Source organism: Elaeis guineensis, chromosome 6 (assembly GCF_000442705.2).
Source record: "Elaeis guineensis isolate ETL-2024a chromosome 6, EG11, whole genome shotgun sequence".
NCBI lineage: Eukaryota > Viridiplantae > Streptophyta > Magnoliopsida > Arecales > Arecaceae > Elaeis > Elaeis guineensis.
In genome coordinates, this window is record NC_025998.2 from 10,888,915 (window position 1) to 10,901,271 (window position 12,357).

The 12,357-nt window shown below is 35.4% G+C and overlaps 1 pseudogene; it reads right to left on the reverse strand.

Annotated features, from left to right (window-relative positions):
- Positions 1 to 384: 384 nt before the first annotated feature.
- Positions 385 to 11,471, reverse strand: LOC140858460 (uncharacterized; annotated as a pseudogene).
- Positions 11,472 to 12,357: the final 886 nt, after the last annotated feature.

A 12,357-nucleotide genomic window follows, 5' to 3' on the forward strand; every position in this document is an offset into this window, starting at 1 on the left:
TTGGGGGACAAAAAAATAGATAGAAGGATGACAGATTATGTAAAAAGAGACACATCCATTCAAGCGAAAATAAGCATGGAAGATGTAACTACGGTGGACATCAAAAAATTACCATTGGCAACATTGTACAGCACCGTTCTAAATAATTTGAACGTAGATCTTGGAATTTGTATATAATTGTAAAATTGGATAGCTGTTGATCAGTTAGTTTATCAAAAAATTTCAGAAAATCATGTTATTAGGGGAAAAAAATTAAGAATAATCAGAAATTTTGTCAACAAGTTGGCTACGTTGTTAATATGGCAGCTAACAGTGCTTAATGGTTGAGAAAATTCAGCCCTGCAAGATGACCGCTCTAACATACTAATTACCGGGAAAGCATGCTAAGCAATCAAGGTTGGATTATTTGATTCCATGTTCTGAGCATTATAACTGTACATGAACCAGAAACATAATGGACATGCTATTAACTAAACATGTAATATAATAAAAAAATTTCTCACCATCAGTCTAAAGAAACAATCCATGGAAGCTATAAATAGCTTTTAGCACGATAAATTATACGCGTTACACTTTTGACTAAGGGCAACTGATGCATCCGACCATTGACGTCTCGTCTGGGGTAGATTGCAGAATAAAATAGTAGTGAATTTGCAAAAATTAGGTAATCCTCTGCTTATTTCAAATTCCATGATGTGGTGAAGTGCTCCAAATCAATCATGGCTTTCTGAACAAAGGCATATTAAGAATTCCTGGTGAGGAAGATGATGTCAGTGAACCTGATCCCGAAAAAGAAATAACATAATCCAACTACAACATGATACAAGTTGACCTTTAATCAAGAATTTGGCTGCCATAATCCTGATTGAATTTTTCATAGCGATAAGCATGGAGATGAGCTGACGGTCTTGTATTTTTCAGAGCCAGCTCTATATCTTCATGTTTCAATGGACCAACTTCTGGCAACTCTGCAGGCCATAATCAAGTCAGCTATGGTTTGACAGTGAATTATGAAGTGAAAATCCAAAAGGTTCATCAATTTTTAACTTGCTGCATTCCTGAAGCAGAGAATGTATTTAAAATATAGTGTCTAATTTATCAAAGAACCCAGATGTCAAAAGACCTTTTAACAGGTGACGAAATAATAGTAAGTTAGTAACCTAGCTGAGTTGCAACATCAGCATGATGTAAATTAACCAAAAACTGACGATCTTCATTCCACACCATTTCAGTTTCATTGGAGTTCTGTTTAAGAGAGTAAGCCACCCTATTTGGTGTTCCAGTAACTAATTGGGTTCCTTTTGTACGGTAAACAGATTTAATCTAGTAATGCAACTGAACTTTCATGAGATAGTAGAGTCTAAGTACTTTCCAAGAGGGAAAGCCTGGTGTACAAACTGACAAAAGAGTTAAATGAGATATAAAATATACTGACAAACATCAGGAAGCCACATTTTAACACCAAAAAATCACATTATAGAGATATTCAAATATTCTCTTTAGTACTAAGATGCAAACCATTTTTCATATCTGCATACTTTTGGTGCAGCGCTTGGTTATAATTTTAGTTCTAACAGCAGGCAAAACTATCCCTTTTTTTAAAAAAATTACACTGTAAGGTAAAAATGTTTTTAAATTACGATACGAGTCATTTCATAGCTATATGGTCCAAACTAAGAGCTTGTCTACAGCCAATGTTAGACCTAGCAAAAACCTTGGGATTCTTAACTTATGTAAGTTTGTTGCGGTAGATTCACCAAAGATTTTATGTCTCGATGGACGGAAGGCATCCAGGCCTTCCCATCCCATTCCTATGAGAAAACGAGACCGGGATGGGTTTAGAACTCTGAAACCCATCCAAACAGGGAGAGAAGAAGAAAGAGGAAAGAAGAAAAGGAAGGAAAAACGAAGAAAAGAAAAAAAAATAAGCGGAAAGAAAAAGAAAAATTAAAAAAAGAAAGGAAGGGAGAAGAAAAAGAAAGGAAAAAAAGGAAGCCAGAGGAAAAGAATGATAAAAAAGAAAAAGAAAGGAAAGAAGAGAGGGAGAGAGATGAAAGATATCTACTGGAATGTATTATCAAAACAGTTATTAGGACAAGATGGGACAGCGGGGCATCCCATTCCATAAAGAAACTAGGATACCTATGTCCCACGGAATTTAAAACTTTGGATTCACGTCATATTCTTTATTTTTTTCCTATAATCATCACCATGCTCTTCATGTTTTGTGCTGTAACAAAGCCAAAATGGCACTACAATTTTCAATTGAGAGATCTTGAAATAGCAAGCAGAAGTCAGGACTCAGGAAGTTACCACTAAGATGCAAGAAACTAAATCACAGAATTAAGTTTCTACTGGCAATAGTGTTCTCTCTCTCTCTCCCTCCCCGCCACACCCCACACCCCCCCGTCCTTCCCACACACACACACAAACTATACAATGTTGCAGTCCATGTTTCATTTCTTCTTCTCTTTTTATCTAATCATTGCGCTTTTCATGTCTTGCACTGTCAAGACAAATGATCTCTTCCTAATGATTCAGTTAGCTCTTGTGACCTACCGACCAATATGAAGCCAGAAAGGCATCCTACTCTGAGTTTTGTCTCACATTCCTCCTTGTATACATAAGGATGGCTAGTTATGGTCTGATGGAAGTCTCCATGAATGGAAAAGTTTAAAAATAAAGTCAGGTATCCATGTTTTCTAGTAGCATAGTTAGTTTCTGTCAAGCTAACCTTTATATTATTTTAATCCACTTCTCTTACACTCAAGCTTCATTCGCCAACTACAAATATTATTACAATTTTTACAAGCACCATAAGAATCATTAACTATACTCACCATCCTCAGGCACCTGTTCTCGTCTACTTTCAAGAACTGTCATTAATCGTCTCAGTGGCTGCATGGCTGCTTCTTTGCATACTAAACGAATATCTGAGCCTGAATAGCTTTCTGTCCTTTCCACCAGAATATCATAAGGGATCTCTGCTCCTCCAGGAACTGATGGCAAAAGCTCCTCAAACATTGCTTGCCTTGCTTCTGGTTCTGGAAGAGGCACAAGAATCTGATTGAACAAAGTTACAGAGAAACTTAGATTATAATAGCAACTAGAATACATGCCAAGAGTAAAATAGTCTTTTCCATTCTCCAAAACTCAGAAAACCTACAAGAAAATTCTTGTATGCAGATAAAGCCAATCAGCTAATAGATCAGCTATTTTCTTATTTGCTTATTTCTCTATTAACCCAGGGAAAATAAGAATCATAAAGGAGCAGAAGTGTGTCCAGAATCCTGAGCATGATATCCACCTCTGGAGTATCCAGCATATCAGATAATAGATGAAGGCTCATATGTTGTTCCTATCCTACGTTTAGAAATTTGATTTATAATTTTTTTCAACATTCAAAGGCATATGTTTACTTGGGCATCCATCTTTTCCAAAATTTGTTCTCAAAACGAAACAGGATCTTTAAAGTATGATCCATCATTCACAGGTATATCCTCATTTTTGACTAAGAGTTAAAAACCAGAACCAGTTCCACCGTGAATATGCTTGGATGATGATGAGAGCAATGCAAATCCAAGCATGATTTTATGGATGACCTCAGATTAATCATCAAGACAGATGTTAAATAAGAACAAATGAATATTTATCTGGCTGTAGGGTCTGCTTGTTTGCAACAAATATATGGAAGGGATCCTTTAATTGGAAACAGAAATACAGCTTTCCAATTGTTTGTTATAATTTTGGTGATTTACAGAAGGAAAAAGTTGATCTTACACTCGATGTCTGATTCTTTTTCTTTGGAAAAAAAGGGTTACTTTCCATATATAATAAACATTTTTGAGCATCTTATGAACTTTCTGCAAAGCAGATATTGGAAAAATATGTTTCCATGGGAAAACTAGTTTCCCAACTCCTGTACCTGGCAAGCAAAAAGGCCCTTAAGGATATCCATATATGATGATACTTCGCTGTATCTATATAACTATGAGAACTCAAAAGTCCAAATTTCTAGTGGAGTTGTGTTGATGCAGTTCTGGAATAAACGCTAATGCTTCATGTCTTTTTGCTAAAGAAGAAGCATTATATCTTGGTTATTGCCAGCCGTATCAAATATCTGTGTTTGTGTAGTAAAGTTTAGAAACCAAGGGGCAGTCCAGTCATATTTCAGAAGCACAGTGATTCCAACATACTACAGTTATTTCTTGATTATCACTCCAATCATGTAGAATAATGAATTCAAAGGATACCCGCTTCTCAAGACGCCGGAGCATAGCTGCATCTAGTTCCCAAGGCAGATTTGTTGCTGCTAAAACAAATACAAGCTCATCTGTCTTCATCAAACCATCCATCTGCAAAAAAATTGCAAGAGGAAAAAAAAAATTAAGAAAACTTGGATGAGTTAACTTTGTTAGTTGAGGAAATCAAAACTGAGATGGATGTCACAAGATATGGTCTTTCAAATATGACAGATAACATTAACTGAATTAAGAAAGGATATAATATGCAACCATTAGGATCTTTCTTCCACAAGTATATACATTCATACGTACATATTTGTACACATGTACATATTTATGTAAGTAACTCATATTACAGGCAGAAGTTGATGACACGATTGGCTCTGCCTACACAGATGGACATCTGTTCAAGGATTTTCTGACCATGGACATACATCAAGAGCCATGTCCTCTTCCATCACAGCCCCATGATAGACTATCAACATTACTTTTTCACTAGAAGCCAATGAACATGAAAAACCCACTACAATGTCTCACAAACAACATATAGAGCAAGATTCCCCATACAATAAGCGGATGGGACCTTTCAAAGACTGCATTTTTATTGATGGAGCTGACAAATGAAGGGCGATGTACTTCTGACATCAAGGAATCCCTCCAGTCTCCCGAGAGAATTCAAGGTCCTCATAGTATTAACCTTCTTATACAAAGATCACATGCTGTATTCCTAAAACTTGATGACAGAAGACTTGGCCTGTGGAAGTAAGTCACCATATACTCACAACAAGCTTTATTCTATTTTACTTTGTTTTTTGATGGAAGAGGAAGGCTGAATCCCGCAGCTTTCTTTTAATTGAAAACTGTAAATATAGACATGTTTTGAGATACACATCCCCACAAAAGTTAAACACCTTGACACAGCATGCAAAACTACCTGTATAAGTAACTCAGTTTTTAAACGTCGACTTGCTTCATGCTCAGTACGTGCTTCACCACGTTGACTAATGATTGCATCAATCTCATCAAGAAATATTGTTGATGGTGCATGGTGCTGGCAAGCTCAAATAAACCTTCACTAGCTTTTCTGAATCACCTGCATTCTTACAAAAGTACAAAGGATTGCAAACTTGCATGTCATTAATTTGAAATATGACCACACAAAAAGAATTCATACCAAGTGATATCTGTAAATAATTATGGCTCATATTATTATCTAGGATAGAGAACAAAGAAGTTGGTTCTTTGATATAATACATTATAACATCCAAATAAACAGAATACCAATTGATAGAAAGGCTAGATATACAATGAATCACTGGTCTTGACAATATTGCTAATATGAAACATAAGATCCTTATGTACAAGGAATAAATGGAACTTCAGAAGTGATGTTCAAAACATGTACAGTGCAGCTAACATAGTTTTACTGTAACTGAAGACAAAGTGAAGATTTCTATTTCTGAAGAAAAAGCATCATTTTAAGTTTTAACCCCTCCACACCAACAAATTGTCAATTGCTATACAAGATATAAAACAAATTCAGCACAACTAAAATAAATCATGACTGTTCATAAAAGAAATTGACCGGATGACCAATCATAACAATTTTTGCTACATGCCAACAAAAATATTCATGTGACAGGAGAAAAAAAGGCCATAAAATGCAACATAATAAAAGCAAAAATGTTAGAAAAAATATTATTATATAAATGGCCAAATTTGAACATACCACGCCATTTGCTAACTATTGATGATGCTGAAATATTGAAAAAAGTAGTCTTGCATTCGGTAGCCACGGCTTTTGCAAGCATTGTCTGGAATGAAGAAGTTGGGACTCAGATAAGTTAGGATTTTGGATAGGCCAGAGAATACATAGTCTTCAAATTTCTACAGCATGCAAAGTAATATAGGTGACGGTATTAAATACCATGAGATCTATGACAGAATGGTGGAACATCTTAAATAAGAAATATTTATAAAATAAGGGGTGATCATTTGTTTGATGGTCAAGCAAAGGAAATCAACTTAATGAGAAAGTATAAATTGGAATATTGAAACTAATAAGACAGAAAGAATATAACGGCGGGATTTGATTTATTGCAAAAAAGAAAATAATAGAGATAAAATCTCATCTCTCTTTTTTTTTTATTTTTTTTTTGGAGGAGGATCACGGAGCATCCCGTGCACTAGAAGAAAGAAACTGATCACAGCCATGCAGACAGACCTTTTTTTCTTTGAAAGAGAAAAAAAAAAGACCTCTAAAATGAAATTTAAGCCTGGAAAACTGATTCTATTCCTCACTGGTTGTGGCACTGGCATCAATAGATATAGTATCACAACAAAACCAGTGGCATTCATGCATAGAATCCACAGATATTCAACAAATTTTATGTCAGAGATAAAGATGGTACAATATCCACACCAATTACCTGTTCGTTTAAAATGATATTTAAAGGAGAGATAATTGTGGCAACACAGATCAGATTAGCTTGTGGTAATAACTAATAGCTCAATCAGAGTTGTTTGCCCATTGAATAAGCAGCCTTGCTGACATCTACGTGGAAACTCAATAAGACTTATTAAAGTGGATTCTGCAGCATTGATGAGTCGATAAAAAGATGTAATAACAGTTAGAAAAGTTGCAGGATTTACAAAATGGATTTCCCACACATGATCCTATGCATAATGTCAGCATAATGAACTAAAAAGGAGTAATCACAGGTTAACTACTACAAGTGTCATAAATATCTGAAGAGATTGTCATACAACACAAGCACTATCAGTCAACAGCAAATAATATGACCCGTTAGTTATTTGCCTAATTGTTTCTGATCTAATATTTTCCCATAACAATGCTTTAGATCAAGCCTTGGGTGTCTGTATAGGGCCATCTAGTTCACATAAGATCAACAAAATGTGCAAACAAAGATACCTTTGGGCAAAATTAAGACCTGTCAATTGAGGGGGATATCACATAAATTACCAATGGAGTATGAAGAAATACTATAAACCAAGAAGTGTATAATATAAATTGCCTGGATATTTATTGAACAATGATAAGAAGGAAATATGACAGACAATATATTATCAAATACAAACCTTTCCTGTTCCTGGAGGGCCAAAAAGCAATATACCTTTCCAAGGTGATAGAAGACCAGTGAAGTACCTGGAGATAATGTATCAAATGAGGAACACGTTTTGACAAATTTAAAGTTCAAAATTTTAGTCATTTACATTTTCCTCTAGACACACTTTTCTGCAAAATGTCTCTTGCTATGAATCTACTAGAAATACATATTTTTGGTCTCTACATTATTTTATATAGTAGTTCCAAAGTTAGTAGTAGGAATCTTCCACTTAGAATGGTACACCCACTTCTGAATCTCCTCGAAAACTCATCTTTAAACCCACTTTCTAAGTGTTTTCTTCTTCTTATTATTTTTTTGTCAGAAACTCACTTGCCATACATGCACCTAACACAGTTCCAATAACTAAGGTTGCAAAACAGTAAAATGATCACACAAGGTATCTCCTGGTTATCAACTCTAACTTGGAGTTTATTTTCCTTCCATTTCAATAAAAATAATATTCAATATACTTAGTGTTTTTGTTCTAATTAAGAATTATACGTATCTCAACCCAATTCTCATCTCACCAATTAGAATTATAACAAATTTAAGAATAAGAAAAGCCATGGCCATATTTCTTGGACATTCTTAAGTCCATATATGATGTAAAAAGATACAGGCATAGGACCTGACCTTTCCAAAACCACTTCTCCAACTCCAGTAACCACTCCATACACATTCATAACAATTTAAATAGCAGTCACCAAATTATACATTGCAAAACTCTAGCATATGCTTTCTCCAAGTAACAATTACCAAGTATAAATTTCCTCTCTTTCCTATAAAACCTATATTTCTTCAGTTGATGCCATATTTCTTAGTCCTTTCTATCTGCCCTCTAACACATTTTCCTAGTGTGGATCACAAAGTTCCATGTCATCATGGTTGTACAAGTTTGAGTATCACCTTTATCTAGAATGGTATTTATACCACTTCTTTATTTATCTGGCTCTAGTGCTTTCAACCTCTTGTGTCATTTTCAAAGCCATCTCTGCTTCCCCAATCCTAGTTAATAGTGCCATACAAGACACTCACATAACTATGGTTTTTGTACACATCATTCTTAAGTGCAATCCACGTTCTGTAAGTTCTGAAATTAACATTGGTGGCTTACCTAATCTTTCCATCTCTTTCAAGCTTGTGGACTTCATTAGAAGTCCAACAGGTCATAAAAATGTCATTAACTGCAAACTTGATCTTTTATCCTCAGTTCTGCATATGATAAAATCTTCTAAAACAGTTTTCCTTGCCATTCCTTATGGACAAGTAAAATGTTCCCCCATTAAGTTCTTCTTATATGTGTGTTGTTTACCTTTAAATTCTCCAAGAAATGAATTGTCAAACTATTTTTCGCTCCTTCATAAGCGCATCCTTAAATGCTATCATATTTTCTCATGTTGATTTTTACAAGTCTATTCTAAAGCACCTTATGGTTTCTGTAGAGATAACACTTGTTAATCAGCAACCCTTCTTGCAAATTTTATTCCTTGTCTTATTGAAGTTACTTTATTTCACATCTGAATCACCAAACTGAAACAGTCCATGGATAAAACTGAAATATGATCTCTGAATTTTGGAACTTTAACGCAATGTTGTGTGAAAGAAAGAGATCAGCAAGCTCATAAAAATTACTAAATGGGCAAGATTAGATTGCTAGCAAGATAATTACATTTCACTTAGCCTACCAATTACATCTACTAGACAATCTTTAATAGCATAAAAAAACCCTATTGTACTACTAGCTTTCACTAACAAAGCATTGGAAACAAATGATTATTTTATACACACACATATATCGGTAAATTTGTCCGCCTACTTGGGATATTTGATGGGCATGACAACTGCTTCTTTAAGAAGTCGTTTTGCATTCTCTAGTCCTTTAATGCTTTCCCACTTCACATCTGGACTCCCACGAATGATATCTCTGAAGGTAAGCGTCATCAAAACCAAGTATATTTTGTAAGGATTTTGCATCAGTGGCCAACAAGATGTTTTGGAAAATAAGAATATATTCTTTATTTTCAAAAATTGCCATTCTGGGAACATTCTCATCATCCAATATTACCGGCATAGTGTCTCTGCCATGGTACGCATTTCTGCGGATTCAAGAGGAGGAAGCAGAGGTCTCTGCCTGCAAAAGCACAGTTTTGATAGCTTTAAGTCTTGTAAAGCTGATGCAGTGTTAACATCTTATTTGCAGTATCTAAGAATTAACAGATCAACTTAATATGAGTCCACAAATGTCATTATGGGATGAAAATTAAATGTAACAGAAGAATGTGATGACATTTTGGAAGGAAAATAACATATACAAAAAGATTCGGGAAGGTAAACAACAAATTGATATAATGTGAAGGTTTTCTAGATGCTCCTTAGGTAAAAGTCATTCCTAAATTATCAATTCATACATAATTGAAGTGGCATAAGCAAGTGATTTCAGCTGGATTACAGGACTTCCTTTTTCTTAGTTGGACCCTTTTTGTCTTATGATGGTGATAAGGTTTATCTAGTATCCTCATCAAAACAGAAGTTTCTTCAGTGATTGACGAAGTTAACCCGTATCTATAGGTTCGGTTTTGGGTCTTGACATTTTAATTTCAGTAACTAGAATGGAGCTTGTTTGACGAATGTGATAGAATGACAGGATAGCTGTGATTTTCCATTTGATTAGAGAAGTTTTCTAATACTTACGTAAATTGCCATATGCTCACCCAATTTGGGAAGTGCTCTTCATTTGTTGTTTCAAACATCAATAAGGAGACACCCTAAGATCCATGAGTATTCAATTTGGGTCCATTTCATGGTTTGACGTGCTTTTTAGATTACTTGTCAACCAACTGTCAACCCTCCCTTTCCTATAATATTTTGTTTTTTGAGGAATATGGGAGGCTTGGGGCCACCCAGCCTTTATTCATTGAGACCCCTTTCCTATAACATTACAAGAAAAGAAGTGCTTTTATATCAAGTTAACCGTCAGCCAAATTCCACACCATAATGAACCATCGTTATAGAAGTACAAGAATGAATAGAAACATGCCCCTTTGTGAAAGTGACCATAACCCTAATCAAGATTAATTGGCTATTAGACATAGCTTCATCAATATTTAAAGAAAGTCCTGCTATTAACACATCATAATGCATAATTCTACACCGATGAAACATACTACCACCAATCTTGGTAAGTACTTCATCAATTCTTACAGTGTTTCGTCAGCCCTGTCTGAAATAGCTCCCAGGCGTGGCTCCATCTTTGTCTTCTGAGATTAAGAATCAAATGTCATTGTCCTGATGCCAATATATGCAAGCAATAAAGCATCTGGACATCTAAAAGAAGTCAAGTTTCAGCACGACGAAGTTAACCTGCCGCTCGAACTGCTCGTATACAGCCAAGTCGGACGAGTTCTTTGCACTCCCATTGGCACTGATCACTCCATTTGCATGACTCACGTCAACATGGGATCTTGAATCCGTAACCTCTTCCTTCGGTTCCTTCTTTCTTCCAAACCTCACATCATAATATAGCTTGAAATCCTAAAATCAACCAAAAAGACCAAAAGAAAAGAAAGGAAAAAAAAAGAACAAGAATTCAAGAAAGCGAAACAAGAACCGCGAAAATAAAGCAAAATCAGAGAGCACAAGAGAAATAGAAAACAAGCCATCCAACCCTAAAGGGAGAGAACGATCGAAATCAAGCCGGAAAGCAACCAAAAGAAGCCCGAAGGATTCCCGATCGGATCGGAAAAGGGGGAAGGTAAAGAGAAGACAAGGATTGGGGGTTTTGGCTTCACCTCGAAGGTCCATCGGGTAGGCAAAGGTTCGTCTCCCATCACTCCTTGGGGGCTGCCAAGGACAAGGCGGTGGAGAGCACCAACAGATCTCTCGATCTCTCTCTCCGCTTCCGGTTTCCCTCCCACTCCGAGAAGGGGCCGAGCCGAAGCACGCCAGACGGAGTCCAAAGGCAGTGACAGAGCCAGGCAGCGAGCTACAGCTAGAGTGGGACCCACGAGCGCGGGTTTTTATGGGTTGGGATGGCGGAGAATCCTCGGACATCTACAGTACTTCTACGGAGGCCGAAATAAATGCCGGGCTTGACTCGTTTCCCATGCGTTGAGATGATTGGCGACGAAATCCCCGCGAGTCGCGGTGTAAATATGGAACAAAAATCATGGGTGGGCATGCGGACGGGCTCCAGAATGTGCGATGCATCCATTAATATTAATATTAAAATATTAATTTAAAAATTAAAATTTTTTTATATTAATAAAATTATTAATTTTATAATTAAAATATTTTTTTTTATTTTCAACGTAACGGTTCATACTATATGACCATATAATACAGATTAAATATATAATCAGATGATATATATTGTAAATTTTTTTATTACATACATAACAACGACCTAATATACACCTACAACTAAATTGATACATAATTTATCAAATTTAGTTTCATAAATATAAAATATATAATTAATTGATACACATATAGTCAAATATGCATCCAATATTTCAATACACATCTCTAGATAAAACGATACATAGTTTTAAATATAGTATTCATTAATGCACAGCATATCAGTAAATGGTACACACTAGACGGCTTATTGATATATACTGAAAATTTTTTTGATACACACCCAGTAACGATATAATACACACTTACAGATAAATTGATATATAGTTTATTGAACTTAGTATTCACTATACATAATATATGATCAGTTGATACATACCTAATAAAATATTCATCCGATATCTCAATAAACACTTCTAGGTGAAACGATACACAAAGATCTTAGAAAAGAAGAGAGATTTGAAAAAAGAGAAAGGGCATCGAGGTGTGTATTAGATCATTGCTATGTGTATATCAAAAAAACTTACAGCATATATCAATAAGCTATTTAATGTGTAGTGTACCGATAAATGCTATATTTTGAAAACAATATATCGCCTTATCTAGAGGTGTGTATTAGGATGTTGGAT